Consider the following 15848-nt stretch of genomic DNA (forward strand, 5'->3'; position numbering starts at 1 on the left):
TTGAATTAGTTTCTCTTCTCATTGCCTCTTCCTCATTGGTTTTCCTGTTCATCCACAGAAATTTAAGAAACTGATCTCAGTGTCATTAGCTGAAAACTTACTCATGACTCTTAACTTAGAATGGGATCAAACAAAAACAACAGTAGGATTCTACTATTGTAAAGAGCTATGGTGGTCCAACTAGTCCAAAAGAGGGTTGATGCTAGAGATAAACACAGCAGGGTCTTTGCTTCTGTGTGCCAAAATCCACAGAGCTGGAAACAGCCATCTCTTCCAATACAGGTCAGTATCATTCCTGGTGTTTGTGACTCAAAAAAACTCAGACATTTAAGGGTAGGAAGACATATGAAGTCAATCAAGTGGGCTTTCTTTATGCTGCCACTCCCTATAACTGCTAATTCATTACCCAGGTCCTCTGAAGCTTTTGTCTCTTTTTAACTGCCTCTAAATAACCCAGGCTTTAAACGTGTAATATATACAGCATGCATATAACATGGAATCATAGCTTTAGGCATATATTAACTATACCACAAGCATCTATCAACAGCTACCGAGCCTTCTTAGCTGGCCCTAGAGTCTGCCTCCATGTTTTTAGTGTCACCATCACTCTGTAGGGCATGCTCTATTCCTCAACAGATTCCTCACTGCTCTCTGCCTGCAGCTTTGCTATCTCCAAACCTCCTCTATAGCGGCTTTTGCTTTGAATCACAAATAATGTCATGGTCCTGACTAACATTTCCCAGATGTTCTCCTTTGCTGTTAAGGTCTCCCCCGGACCTGTTTGTGTGGCTTACCAAGGCCCTACCTGATCTTGTTCCTGCCTTCTCTTTTAGTTAAAGGTTTTAAGCTCTTTGTTTCTAGGAGAGTCTTCAGCTTTACCAAAATCTTGCTGTGATCCAAACATGTTTCCTGCGATTATGTGCAAGCTGACCTCTTTCTTTGAAATCTTCTTTCCTGCACCCCTCCACTTTCTCTGGCTCCCATTCCATTTGCCAGTATAATGTCTCATTCTTCATATTTTATGTTAGCTTTAAACTAGTTACCAGTCCAGGAAAACGACCACATCCATTTCCCCATTCACAAAATATAAAGTATCAGTGATTTTTTTCAGGTATTGTTATATGCCCTGTGGGTACTGTAGTGATCAAAATAGATTAAAGAGCCTTCTGTCATGGGATTTGGCCTTCAAGAAAGAAAAGTCAGGCAATAAATAAATACGTAAAATACACTGCATATTAAGGAGTAGAGAGAGCTAATCAGAAATAAATAAGGCAGTGGAGACAATATAAAATGGTGTAGGTAAGAGTGTTGGAGTGTGGTATAGGACACACACACCTGAGCCAGGCATGAAGGGACTGTTGAGGGACTAACCATGACGTTGCCTAGGAGAAGGATATTCTAGGCAGACAATGGCTGGTCAGATAGCTCAGAGGTTGGCTAAGCGTGCTACTTTTACAAAGGACTTGAATTTGGTTCTAGCATCCTTGTCAGACAGCTTACAACCCCTTGTTGTAAGCTTGAGATAATCTTATGCCTTCCTCTGTCTTCATGAACACACAACACGGCACACACACACACACACACACACACACACACACACACACACAGATATAAGCATTCACCTAAATAAAATGGAAGTAAATATTCTTTAAAATACGTGCAGAGACCCCAAGATACGATTAGGCTTTTAGATTTCAAGAGTGTACAACCAGAGAATCTGAACTTGCCTAGTGGGAGAACAAAGCAAAGAGTGGTAACAGGAAGGGTGGATCTTCCCACAGAGAGTCTTGAATTTTTATCTTAAGAAATGTAGGAGACAATGAAAGAGTTTGAGAAGAGAAATTTGGTATGACTGTGGTTTAAGGGATCCCCTTCCTTTCCCAAATCCTCCCACATCACCCCCTGTGCTCTTACAACTTTTCATCTGTTCCACACTTTAATTTTCTCCTTCCCTCATGCTTAGATCATAGGAGGAGAGATGCCCTCCCAGTTGTTAATATTTTATCCCGCCTGCCATAACCCAGTGGCAATGAATCACAGATTCTCAGGAAACCTGTGTTTTCTACCCTGCAGCGCGTACATGTACATGAAATCCAGCCTGCATGCTAATCTTTAATCTTTGTTATTTATTGCTACAATTTTGTTAAGAAGATTGGTATAAACAAATCACAATTTAAAAAAGAATTGAGGAAGAGGCATAGAACATGAAGGGATAGAAAGGCAAGAAATTCCCTTGAACTATGGTGGTTCTCCCTTTGAAGCTGAGAAGCCCAGCCTTTTTACCTTTGCACTCTGGGTTCTCCAGAAAGAAGTAACATTGGTCCATCTATGAGATCTCAGACATGGCCTTTCAGTTTTCTGGAAAGAAATTTTCACAGTGGATATTGTTTAAACTTTCCACAGGAAGGCAGAGGAGGCTTGGTTTAGGACTATGAGAATGATGACAAGGGAGAATATCCAAGTCACAAGCATACCTATGTATCGACAAAGGACAAAGGGATGAGTACTAATGAGTGTGTGTGTGTGTGTGTGTGTGTGTGTGTGTGTGGATTTGTATATGTGATGTGTATATATGTGTATACAAAGGCTTCAGTGCTCTTTCAGTGTGCTTATTGGTATCTGCTGTGTATCTAGTATTAAGGATGGGGAGTCTCCATTCTTCACAGACTTAAAAATACAGAAGAACACTGCATCGCTCAGATTTATGTTAGTATAGCAAAATATGTAAGATGATATAGTTATAAAGAGAAACAGGATTATTTTGATTCAGAAAACAAGACCTATAACCTTGAACTTATAGTAAGGCTGCACATAATGGTGAGAACGTGTCGTGAAAACCAGAGCTGTTCAGAAAAGAGAGCAATAACAGGAATGGGGTGGGGTTATCCTCTACTTCAAGGATATGCCAGATGAAACCTAAGGACCCTCAACAAGACCCTATCAAGTGCCACCACCTCACATCCTGGCATTGGGAAGGAGTGGGTACAAGCCTTTAAATTAACTAGGACCTCTGGTTGATGACCTAAACTATAGTAAGGCTTAACAATTACAGCCCAGTGTAGTAACTTAGTGGGGCATGAGTCCAGAACAGAATATACTGGAGAGAAAACAAAAAACAGCAAAAATCATGGTGATTGAAACTGGTTACATTGTTACAATATCTTGACAAAGGTATGGTGTTCTTCATGCTCGGTTTGGTGGGTAAGTTCAGGAACAGAATACTCATTTGGAAAAGCACACTTGATGTGTCCAATTAAGCCACAACATATTCCAACAGGAAAAGAAAACAAAGGAAAAAAAAACGTATTCAGCTGTTGCTTTAAATTATAAAGGAAATAAGGCACCAAGAGATTTGCTTTTTTGATAATTTGCATATGGAAAAAAAGTCAGAGAGAAAAACAAAGTTTGAGCCTGGAACCAGTCCAATGGTATTTTGTTCTTTAGATCAGAAGGAAAATATCTCCTCCACAAGCGTACCCTGGTATAAGGGGCTGGTTAGTGGGTGGTATCGATTGAGAAGCTTCTGCCTTGGGGGGTGTGTTGGTTTCTTCTCACTCCATGTAGAAGCATTATTGTTGGTCTTGGAGCTTCTGTGCTTCTACACTGTGATGATAAAGGATGCTTGAAAGAGCCAACCTCACCAACTTGAGCCCTGTTCATAAGCTTCTGTCTTCTCATCTCTCCACCTTAGCAGTGCAGGCCTATCTATAGCAGATAGGATGCTGCTTTCTAGAACCCAAGGAGAGCTGGAACAAAGCTCAAACTCAGGAAAGATGGAGACTACCAGTCAGGCAGTGAGCCTTCAGTGATCACCAGGGACTTCTGTATCTACCATTCATTTTATTAACATTTTGCAGCTTCACATGTAGATTGATGTTCATTACTATATTATGTCGAAGAGAGACATGCAGTCAAAACAAAGTGATGATGATGATGATGATGATGGTGATGATGATGATGATTTTAAGCACATACTTAATTTGGAGAACTCACCCAATTATAGTGTCAGCATGAGTCACTTACCCTGGACTGGCTTATTATTGTGACCCCGATTTGGAAGTCACCATACTTGCTATGCATGATAAAGTTGAACCATATTTTGCCCTCAGGTTTTAAGGAACTGCAGTTTAAAGCATCTGTAACAAAATAATCTACAAGTAAATGAGGCCTCCCAAATTAGATGCCCCTTTGAGCAGGACAATGAGCAATTCTGTCTAATATGATAACATTGGCAGGCTCTGGGAGTCTCTTTATTAAATAATAATCCTTTCTTATATAGGATTTCACATAATTTGGGGTAGAAATTTTATTAACCTTCTTGATCTTGAACAAAAGACAATGCTTCTCTGCTTGCTATATCATCACTGCTGCAAGTGTCCACATGTGGGGACTGTGACAACATTGTATTGTTGTACTCTAAGGTTATCCCTGCTGACACACATACACACACACACACACACACACACACACACACACACACACACACACACACACACACACACACAGAGAGAGAGAGAGAGAGAGAGAGAGAGAGAGCACACCATGAACCGTACCTAAGCAGAGAACACCAGTTATCTTCTGCCATCTCAACTGTTATTTTCCTCTATATTTATAGAATGAATGTTTTAAATTTATTATTTAATTACTGTCCGATACAAACCAAGGACTTAGAACTACTGCAGCATTACCAGTGAGTGAAACAGAGAAAGAGCTCTGCCCTGAGATGCTTTTGTCTTAGCAAGAGACGGGGGCAAGATATGGACTCAAAGAACAATGACAAACATTGTAGTAATTAATAGTCATATTTGAAACCAAAGCTGGGAATAGAGGAACACATAAAGTAGATTTAGGAGGAAATGCTGGATTCTAGTATTAAAGGGTGATAGTGACTTCAGTGAAGGCCTAGAAGTGATACCTGCAAAGCCTTGGTGGAAATGCACGGGAGAGGGATGGTCTTCTTGCTTACGGGGATCTTTAGGATAAGGAAAAAACTCAAAGTGGTAAGCTCAAATGGCTACAATGTTCTTGGAGATGACTGTGGATAAAGTCAGACAAATAATGGTGATCAATGCCAACCATATAATTGATAACAGCATCTTTTCCTCTCCTATATTTTCTGTTCTGTGTTATTTTTCCCACATGGGATCTTGTAGTATTAGCAAGACATCTGAGTTTAATTCTGTTGTTTATTTTGTTGAGTTAGGATCCCATGCGACTCCAGTCAACCTCAAGCTCATTGTGTAGCTCAGGGTGACTTTTAACTCTTGCTCTTCCTATGCTGTCTCCTAAGTGCTGGCATTACAGGTGTGCACCGCCATGCCCAGTTCTTGGTTTAACTCTGTTTAAACCATTGCAGTTGCTTAAGGAAAGGGTTGCCATAACTCACTTTAAGTTCTTAAGCATTACCCTGACTAGTGTTTTAACCAGAAATTCTCTGTATGACTTGCAATGAAAGCTAAAGGCAACAATAAGAAGAATAAAACTGCAGATGACTCCAGGGCTCCAGTTAGAACAGCTAGAAGGATAGCCTGGCTACCTGATGATATAGAAATGAGGGTTGGGGGTCAGGAATTTGACTTTCGAAAAGTCATTTTGAGAAAACAGCTAGATATCTAACTCAAGGATATGTGAATCAGCAGGAAAGAAACATGGTCAAGAGATAGAATTTGAATGGTCAGCCAGTGGAAAGTGGACAAGGTAAGTATAAACACATTGGAGTGAATATGGACAGAAAAGATGACAGAGGTCCGAGCTGGCAAGTGGTACTGTACTATCAAGAGGATAGGGTCATATACAGGAACCAGGCAGAGAAGCTAAAGAGAAATGACCAACGATGTAGAAGGAAAGCCAAGAGGAGATGGTTATATTAATGGAGCTCAGAGTGTCAGGTTATGTTAAACAGTAAAGAAAGCTGAGGACCATGAAAGACTCGTCCTTAGCATGTGGAGGTCATGGCCTCATCACTGGTAACTGCTTCACAAGATGGGAATAAAATAAAATATTGTTTGGATAGGCAGGGATTTTTTCTAGTCTTTTCTTCTGGCATCGTGGTAGGTTAAAACACTAGGTAGATAATATGTGGCCAGTGTAATTTTAATGAGTGCCATTGGGGATTTGTTTTAAACCCTTGGAAGGTTTTCAGTTGTTTAATCTGGTCTTAATAGTCCCAAACTGGCATGGTTCTTAATTATAATCAAAATTCATTTGTTGATAAATCAGCCAAGAAAACAGACACAGATTTTAGAAGGCCCCAAACTGACTTGGGTACATTTGATTATATTTTTATCCATTTAGTATGAAGTAAAAGTGTTAGTAGCACGCCTTATTAGACCTTGAAATTTTAAAGCAGTTGTTCTTTACCTTTCTAATGCTGTGATCCTTAAATACAACTCTTCATGTTGTAGTGACCCCCAACCATAAATTATTTTGTGCTTTTTATAACTGTAATTTTGTAACTGTTATGAATCATAATGTATATATCCGATATGTAGGATAGCTAATATTCAGTCCCCAAAGGGGTTGATAATCACTGATTGAAAGTAAGCCATAGGCTCTTCAAACAACACTCAAGGATTTATTTATTTTGTATGCTTGGGCTCTTCAATAAAAAAAAACAAACTATCTGAAGAAAACAACTATGTCTTATGATTTTTATGGAGCTCTTGAGTACAGACATGTTCATGGACATAGTAGGTATGCAATCTGTGTTTTGGGCTTAATTGTATGTTCACACTTGGCTGATTTTGCCCCCTAACTTGCTTGCCTCATTCCAAAATGGAAAAACAAGAATAGACAACAACCAAGGAGAGCACTTCTGGTTAGGGAACAGATATGCTCTGTCTGAGATATTGAGTAACAAATAAATTGAGTAAAAAATTGGTGATATGTGTACCAATAAAAGATGGGCTTATGATGGCTGGCCAAGGAACTCCATATGTGATAGGGATTTAAAGGTTCACTGTCTGCATAGGAGCAGGCCGCCTTTCATGAATTCTGTCTCCTGGGCTGATTGTAGTGCTGTGTGTTGGGTTCCACCAACCTTTGGTTTCTTTAGAACTTTTGCAACTACCAGCATGGGCAGAGGAGCACTTGTTTACAGCCTGTACTTTTAGTTTGTGGTGTGCTATAGGTCTTTGCTCCTCTGTTGTTATTTAGATGGTTGCTTGTTTTTTCTTTGAGACATTGTTTCTATGCAGCCCTGTCAAGCATAGGGTATGCCCTGTAGTCTGGCCTTGAAGTCACAAAGATGCCTCTGTGTCTGCTTCCCAAGTGTTGGGATAAAAGGCATATGCCACCAGTCCCAGAAAGTTGAAAGTTTGAAACCATTATTTTATGGTGGTTATAGAAACACACTCAAAGCAAGTTATTCCTACAATACTCTCCCATTCTGCTCCTTGCCCTGTGAATGAGGAAACAAAGCATGTTTACCAAAAAATAAATAAATAAATAAATAAATAAAATAAATAAAAAAATAAAAATCAGCAAATAGGGTGTGGGGAATTCGCCTTGCTAATTCAGTTGTTTTGAACACTTACAATCACTGTAAAGTAGTCACAATATCATAGCCATACTAGGAATCCACAAGAGCTCCGGTTAATTCCTTTTCTTTCTTAGCAGTGGTTTTTTTTTTTTGTTTGTTTGTTTTGTTTTTTTTTTTTTTGGTTCATTTCCCCAAGTAACCTTATTCTAACCAGTGTGATAGACATGTGGTAAGTAGAATTTCTAAACATTTAGGATAACTTATGTATAATATTACAGCATTTTTTGGTGTGTGATATTATGTATATTGTCTTTGTGATCTATAAAAATAGTATGTTTATCTGATACTAATTCTAACACCTTTTTATATGCCTACCAGCTGGTTATAATATTTCTTCCATGAATTATAATATTCTGAGGAGTTTTCTGTGTCTTAACAACTAATTTGTTAGAGTTACTTATGTAACTTTTTCATTTTATTTCATATTTTCCAACATCTTCTTGTCTTATATATGTTTAAAGCTTGTTGATTGCATTTCTGCTTCCATATTATTTAAATGTTAACAATTTTAATTCACACTCAACTTCTACTTTTATATGAAGAGTAATATTTTTATTCTAGTTAAATACTTATTTTTCCTATAAATGTGTTTTAAAATTACACTCAGCAGAGTTAATGTGTGATATGCTTCTTATTACTGAATTTGAAAAATACTGTAATGTAGTCATGTTGTAAATAGCATCATAGTTAAACACGATCTCTTCACCAAGGAAAAATTCATACTAATATTTTGCCATAACAATATCTGATCGTATGTGTACATATGAAAATGATAGAATCATCTCTTTTTCACACATTCAGAAACCTGTTCTCTACCTTTTAGACACCTTCCATCAAAATCTATGCATAATTTATTTTAAAAGCTTTTAAACATAATATTTTAATGAATACTTGAGAATTTCATCTAATACATCCCAATCACACTTATTTCCCAGTCCTTCCATGTCCATGTCCTCATCAAAAAGATTAAAAACAGCAACAAAACAAAACAAAAAAGCAAATCCAATTTGTGTTGTCCATAAAGTCACTGGCACATCATCAAATTCCTAGTGGTCAGCCCCTTAAAGGCCAGGCAGTCCTTCTCTACTCCCAGTCCTGCCAGTAGCCATCTCTTGTAGAGATACATTTTAGCACCCTTATTACAATTTTAGGAATTCTCTTCAATTGCATCCTGATTAGGTTGTTACTTTTTGGGCTGGGGGAGCAGGGGATCATTACAAATACTTTGTTTGTCTCTTTGTCTCAACTGTCAGTCTTTAGTCATCATTACCACCCCAGAAGTTTCCCTGTCCTTTACAGTCAACAGAAGCACAGATCATGGATTTCTGTATGGTTTCTTGTGACAGCACATACTATGAACATCTATCTAGCCCCAGTATCAGCACTGGTCCTAAACCTCAGCATGGTCTCTGGGGGCAGTAGAGGCTACAGACACTAACATGGTCTCCCATGGCAACCTGGCCCACAGATATCAACATGGCTTCAGGTGCACATTCAACAGACTGCATGACTCTTTGTTAGTAACATGAGACACATATCAGCCCCCATCTTCAGTAGGACCATAAACCCCAGATGGCTTTTGGTGGCAATATGACCTACATATATATCAACAAGGCTAGATGTAGCCACACAGACCATGTTCCCAGATATGGTCCCTGGGCACCTGGCAACAACACAGACCATGAACATCTATCACCCTCATCATGGTCTCTGGTGGCAGTACAGACTACATCAACATGGTCCTCCGCCCTAGCATGGGCCATGAACATCATAAAAGTTCTCAGCAGCAGGCAGTACAGGCCACAGACATTAACAATGTCTCGGGGACAACATGGGCCATGGACACAATATGGTCTCGGGCAGCGGTCCGCCCATAGACATTAATGTGGTTTCAGGCAGCAGCAGAGACCAGGGATATACTCGGGTGGCAATATGGTCCATGAACATTAACTTGGTCCCTGACTGCAGCAGGACCACAGATCACAACATGGTCTTTTGCAATAGCACAGGCCACAGACATTGACATGGCCACAGGCAACAAACAGTACAGGCTATGTACATCAATATGACCACCGGAAATAGCCCAGAACTCAGATGTCAACATGGTTCATTCTCTCTCCACAGCTATGCGCCACTCTGTTCCTCCATCATTCCTACCCCTCCATCTCAAATCATTCCTAACAGTGCCACTGGACACACACACACACACACACACACACACACACACACTGCAGAATTATTTCCCCCTTGAGATCCAAGAGTTCATAGATTAAATAGGTTTTAGGATTGACCTACTTAAAGTGCTAGTTCTGGGCCTGGATGGTCAGCACTCTTCCCAGTGACCACACCTTACAGGGGCTATTTGTATTATATTTTTCTCTCATATATTTATATGTTTTATATATAGTATGCAAAACATAAAAGCATAATTGTGATGGTTTAAATTAATGCAACATTCTATTATCTGTGTCAATTTACTTATCTCATAATGCATTTTAAAGATGCATACATGTTGACACATAAAAATCTTTATCATTTAACAACTGGTTTAGTGTCGGGATCTATGAACACATAGTGATGTGTTTGTTCATGCTGCTTATGAATAGTATAATTTAACTCCATTTGTCTTGTGGTGGGAACAATATCTCTGTGTCTCCTGCACACATGTCAAAGTTTGCCAAGGCATTGTATCTAAATACATGAGCATTCTTGGAATATGTGCAGTGCACATATTTTGGTTTTCCTGGAACACTTCTTTCTTTGTCTCTCTGTCTCTGTCTCTGTCTCTGTCTCTGTCTCTGCCTCTGTCTGTCTCTCTGTCTCTGTCTCTGTCTCTGTCTCTCTCTCTCTCTCTCTCTCTCTCTCTCTAGTTCTGCAAGAAAAATGAAAGTCTCTGTCTTTTAGTTTTCTTGTTTAGATGAAACAAGAGACAAGGTCTTTTTGCTCTGGTTGTGTAAAGATTCCATGTACAAATCAATACATATCATGCTCATAACAATCCCAGGTAATAACAGAAGTAAACTTGGGGATGCTGAGTTAATCAAGAAGGCATAGAGAAAACATTCTACATTCTGACATATGGAACTTGACTTGAAAACACTAAAGTAAAAGAAACACATAATACGTCTGTAATGGGCAGAGGACATCTCAGAAATAGAGTGACATTACTGAAAAAGATCAAAGAGTACATGAAAAAGAAATCAGAGATAAGAGTCTTGTTAAATGCCAAATAATTGATAATCATGTTATCTGATTAGTCTGTGAGGGCATTTCTAGAAAGACTATTAACAGAGAAGATTGCCGTGAATGTAGATAGTGGAATCCCACAAGCCAGCATCTTAGGTAGATACAATAAAATGGTTTTTAGTAAAGGAAAGAGGAAGTACAAACATGCTTCCTCTTGGCATCTTGGCGGTCATGACTGGTGCCACTCATCTTACCGTGCTTTCCTGGCATGTGTTCTTTGGCATACCCTGGCATGGTGGAATGAAACATCTTGACCTATGAACTCAATCGCCTGTCTTAAATACTTAGGAATTTATTACAACTATTCTGACTAATGTAATACTCTGAAACTTTTATGTAAATTGTGTTCAGTAAAAATATGCATCTCCATAGCAGTGCCAGAGCAAAGGAAAACAGGGAGGAATTGTTTTGTTTTTGTAGGTCAAGGAACTGGGGACCATGGAGCTGAGCCAAAGCATGTGGACATGTGGACCTAATGTGCACAGACTTCTGGATGGTTTTTGCCCTGGGGAAGAAGATAGATGTTTCACCAGAGCCATCAACTCCCATTAACTGCCTTCTTTTTAATAAGGAGAGAATGGATTTTTTTTTAGAATTATTTATTTTATGTATGTGAGTAGCTCTCTTCAAACACACCAGAAGAGGGCACTGTGCAGATGGTTGTGAGCTACCATATAGTTGCTGGGAATTAAACTCAGGACCTCTGGAAGAACAGTCAGTGTTCTTAGTCACTGAGCCATCTCTCCAGCTCCCATTAATTGACATTTTAACAAAAGAAAAGTGTTATCATTTTGTTGAATGTGGGAAGTGGTTACCCTATCACCCTATGTGTTGGCTCCTTTTATCTTGCAATGTTTTATAATTAAAAGAAAGCATATAAGAGGCAGAAAATGTGGGAAATAACCTTGAAAGAAAAAATGGTCTAAAATATTAGTTCATCTCAAATAAATTAAAGTTTTGGCCTCACTATTTACCTTATGGTTTTCTCTTTAACACAAAAAATGGAAATGAGTTAAGTCAATTTAGACCAATGACATTCAGAGAGGAGAATATATTTGCTATTAATTTCCAAAAAGAGCTATTTATTTTTGAACTATTTGTCTTAAATTAGTAATTAAGTAAAACAGTGTTAGACTTTTTTTCTTCCCCTGCAAATTCTGAATGTGTGGGTGAATTTCTTCCTGTTCGTATCTTTTCTTTGAACAAATTCTTGAACTGTGACTTTCTCAATACTTTGCCTTTGAGCACTTTATTAGATATGTTTATGGCCTAAGGAACCAGAACCTCAGGAGTTTTTCCTTATACAAATTTGGGTAGCTGGGTTTCCACAAAAACAGTAACATTGAGTGAGGATAGGCCTGAGTAAAACAGTTCTATTAGCTGCACGGCACTTGGTGCTTCCTGTAATTGATGCAAACTTCATTAAAGAAAATGACAGATGGCATATGGCTGCAGGCAAAGTGCCAGCCTGCATGATGAATCTGATCGTATTCTATTCCAGGATAAACAATGATTTTAATCACCTTGAAAAAAAAACTGTCACTTTTCTTTTCAATAACCTCATTATTATAAACTCGCAGCAAGTTCCTGGTTAGCTTGTGAAAAATACTAATAAAAATCTGGCAATAAATAGGGATTTGTTTTTTGTTTTGACCCCTGATGAATGACATCTGAAGAACCTGTGACCCTCAGGTATACAATGAGTTTTTCACTTAGTGCCACAGGTGACTGGCCTCAGGGCCCAAGGCTCACACACCTTTCTCAAGTTGTTTAAAATATTGCTGTGAGAGTCAGAAGGTCTGTGAGTACAAACATTAATGTTGGACGTGTGTGTGTGTGTGTGTGTGTGTGTGTGTGTGTGTGTGTGTGTGTGTTGAATCAAATGAATCTGTGAGGCAGATGCTTAGACTCTTTGCAGGCAGCTTTCAATCAGACTCACAATGCACTATGTCCTTTTGAAAGGGGGAATCAAAGAAAGCTAAATTTTATGGAGATAATTATAGTCCTATCAAGTTCTGAGTTTAACTTCGTTGTTTAAGAAAAAAATCATTTAGTTTTTGTAATAATGTGTTTTTAATGGGAAATTTTACATGCAGAACCTGATTCTGCATATGTGTACATATTTAATAGCACTCCAATAATGCTTAGATATGTAAGGAATAAATATAATTTTATAAAGTTTATAGGAAATAGAGCTAGATCTTAATTTGAGCCCAGGGAATTGATACAGTTAATTTTAGTTAGTGATTCATGTCAGCCTTCTTTGCAGAAACAGAAATTGCCTCTGGCTAATTTAAATAGACACACGAATTAGAGAACACTCACTGAATGGGCAGAAAGGCAGAAGAACCAAGTGGGAATTGGGCTTCACTGTACATTATTCTGCTCAGGCTAATAAAACAGAAAGCCAGAGATGGGGAGTGTATGAGGAGTGGAAATTTATTCTTTGCAACTTTGGAGGTGGCAAGTCAGAGACCAGTATTTTGGAAGACTTGGTGTTTGGTTGGGCTCCCTTCCTCACAGCATACTATGCTTTCACTATGCTTTTGCAATGAGAAAAGGACCAGCAGATCTGTCAGGCTGAGACAGGAGGATGCCAATTCACTGTCAGCCTGTATTTACTAAGATCTTAGCTCAGAAACAAACTGACAGAGAAAAAAAGAAAAATAGAAACAGTGGTAGCAAAATTCAATCTATTCCAGATTCTTTCAGAGAAATATTTGTTATTGTAAAATAAGAATAGCTATCCTACAGATTTATATTCACTGATCTTTTATACAATGTATATACATAAGAAACACATTAATGATCATATTGACATAGATAAAAGAACATCTTTAAAAATGAGGGGACTCATTTCTAAATAAATTTATTACATGGTAGGTATCACCGTAAGGTCATTGACAGAAATAGATTTATTTTATACATAGAGAAAAGCTTAAATTTTGCATATGTTAAGATGAATGATTCTTCAATTTACATATATATCTATCAGCTTAGTCACCATTCATTTCATCTGACTCCAGGTGAATAGAGAGAAGGCCCTGTAGGACGATCTCCCTAGAAAATGTATTCTTAATGTATATGTCAAAATCTTTACTTCTACTAAAAAGTTACATGGTAGGGGGCTGGAGAAATAGTTGAGCAGTTAAGAGTACTTGCTGTGTACTCATGAGGACCCAAGTTCATATCCCAGCACCCATCTAAAAAGCTGTGTGTCCTGAAAACACTTTTGACTTAAACTCTGAGATATCCAGCTCAGATGAAGTTTAATTGACAAATGAAAGATTATTCCCAGTGACCAGACTGCCAACCAAGGACTGTACAGGGAGAAATCCATGGCTCCCAATACATATGTAGCAGAGGATGGCTTTGTCTGACATCTATGGGAGGGGAGGCCCTTGGTCCTGTGGAGGTTTGATGCCCCAGCCGAGGGGGATGCTGGACTGGTGGGATGGGAGAGAGTGAGTGGTTGGGGGGAGCACCTTCGTAGAGGCAAAGAGAATGGAGTAGAGGGCAGATGAGGGATGGGGGTTTTGTGGATGGGTAACCCAGAAATGTGATATCATTTGAGATGTAAATGAATGGAATGATTAATAAAAGGGAGAAGAAAAGAAAAGAAAGATTATTCCAGCCAACTATGACTGCACTCAGGTATTGGGAACCTAAGTGTAGCACAAACCATTTAGGGTAAAGTTTTGTTTTTGCATTCGTTTTGTTTCTTTGTATTTTGGGGGGGGGCACAAACCATAACCTTATATTTCACTTAGCTACTGGAGCTGGTTTTGTGCAAGCAAGCAATTTAATAGAAGCTAATATAAGCAGTTAGCTGGAAGGGGTTGCATAATCATCCAGTTTAATAGAAGCTAAGGTATGTTCACTAGAAAATCATGACTTCGGGTTCCTAGAATAGAGTTGGATAATTTCTCAGAGGAATTTGCACCAAGGAGGTCAAATTTTAGTTAAATATAGAAAAACAATAAAACAGGAAAGATAAAGAGTCATTCTTTTGTTTGATGAAACCTGTACCATAAGAGAGGTAGCTTACAGAGTCCTAGGAGAGTCCTACAGAGTTTGTTTGGAGATATAATCAGATAGCAAATGTCTTTCAGGATCTTTGGTCACACTGTGAACCCTTGAATTGTTTGCTCAGACTGTCTGTTTCTATTTGTGGTGTGGATGAACCTTAGTACATACCTTTAAACTCTCTGGCTGGAATATAGACATGCCTTAGTACACACCTTTCATCCCAAACAATGAAGGTAAAGTTAGTTTGAAAAAGAAAGCACCTGTGTTTAAAAGTGATATCTAATTGTATGATAGACAAAGTGATGAATCAGAGATGATTTGACAGATAGTTTATGATATGCCCAATTCTCATGAGAAGAGAGACAAAAGAGAGGTGATTTAAGAGAGATAGAAGGGAGAAAGCAGTTATACTGGAAAAGTTGTACAGAGACAGGTTGAAGAGAGAGAGAGAGAGAGAGAGAGAGAGAGAGAGAGAGAGAGAGAGAAAGAGAGAGAGACAGAGACAGACAGAGACAGACAGAGAGAGAGAGACAGAGACAGATACAGAGAGAGAGACAGAGACAGGTAACGACCAAGCGAACAAGAGAATGAGAAGGACCTAGAAGATTAGAACATATTTCCAAAGTTAGTATGAAGCCAAGCAGAGAAATTCAGGAGAAGCCAAGAGAAGTCAGCTTGGAGAGGAGTCTGAGCCTGAACAGCTGAGTTGTATCAACCAGTCCAAGATCAGAAAGAACAAACTAGTCCCAGAGGCAAAAAAAAAAAAAAAATAAGAAAGAAAGAAAAAGAAAAAAGAAAAAATTCTAGGGCCTAGACTCGATTAGAAGCTTCCAGGACTAGGCCTATGTTATCATATGAAGGACAATTACATTGTATGAATAAAAGTTACTTTTACAGAAATGAACAACTGAAGAGCAAAAAAAACCAAAAAAAAAAACCAAAAAAACAAAAAACAAAAAACAAACAAACAAATTGACATGATATACACAACTAACTGTGGAGTTCCTATCAGTTCCTCATAAGTAGTTGCATA

At 38.5% G+C, this 15848-nt stretch overlaps 1 protein-coding gene and 1 long non-coding RNA gene across 8 annotated transcripts in view; both read left to right on the forward strand.

The window, feature by feature from the left end:
* The window catches only part of Macrod2 (mono-ADP ribosylhydrolase 2), a 2017257-nt gene that overhangs the window by 815121 nt on the left and 1186288 nt on the right, over window positions 1-15848 (forward strand). The window lies entirely within an intron of this gene.
* LOC134486164 (uncharacterized) overlaps window positions 1-15848 on the forward strand; it is a 223289-nt gene that overhangs the window by 118224 nt on the left and 89217 nt on the right. Inside the window, exon 2 of the long non-coding RNA XR_010064918.1 lies at window positions 1-15848. This exon is cut by the window's left edge and continues 106315 nt beyond it; it is cut by the window's right edge and continues 89217 nt beyond it. This is a non-coding gene — a long non-coding RNA (uncharacterized LOC134486164).

The sequence above is a fragment of the Rattus norvegicus genome, chromosome 3 (genome assembly GCF_036323735.1).
Source record: "Rattus norvegicus strain BN/NHsdMcwi chromosome 3, GRCr8, whole genome shotgun sequence".
Classification (NCBI taxonomy): domain Eukaryota; kingdom Metazoa; phylum Chordata; class Mammalia; order Rodentia; family Muridae; genus Rattus; species Rattus norvegicus.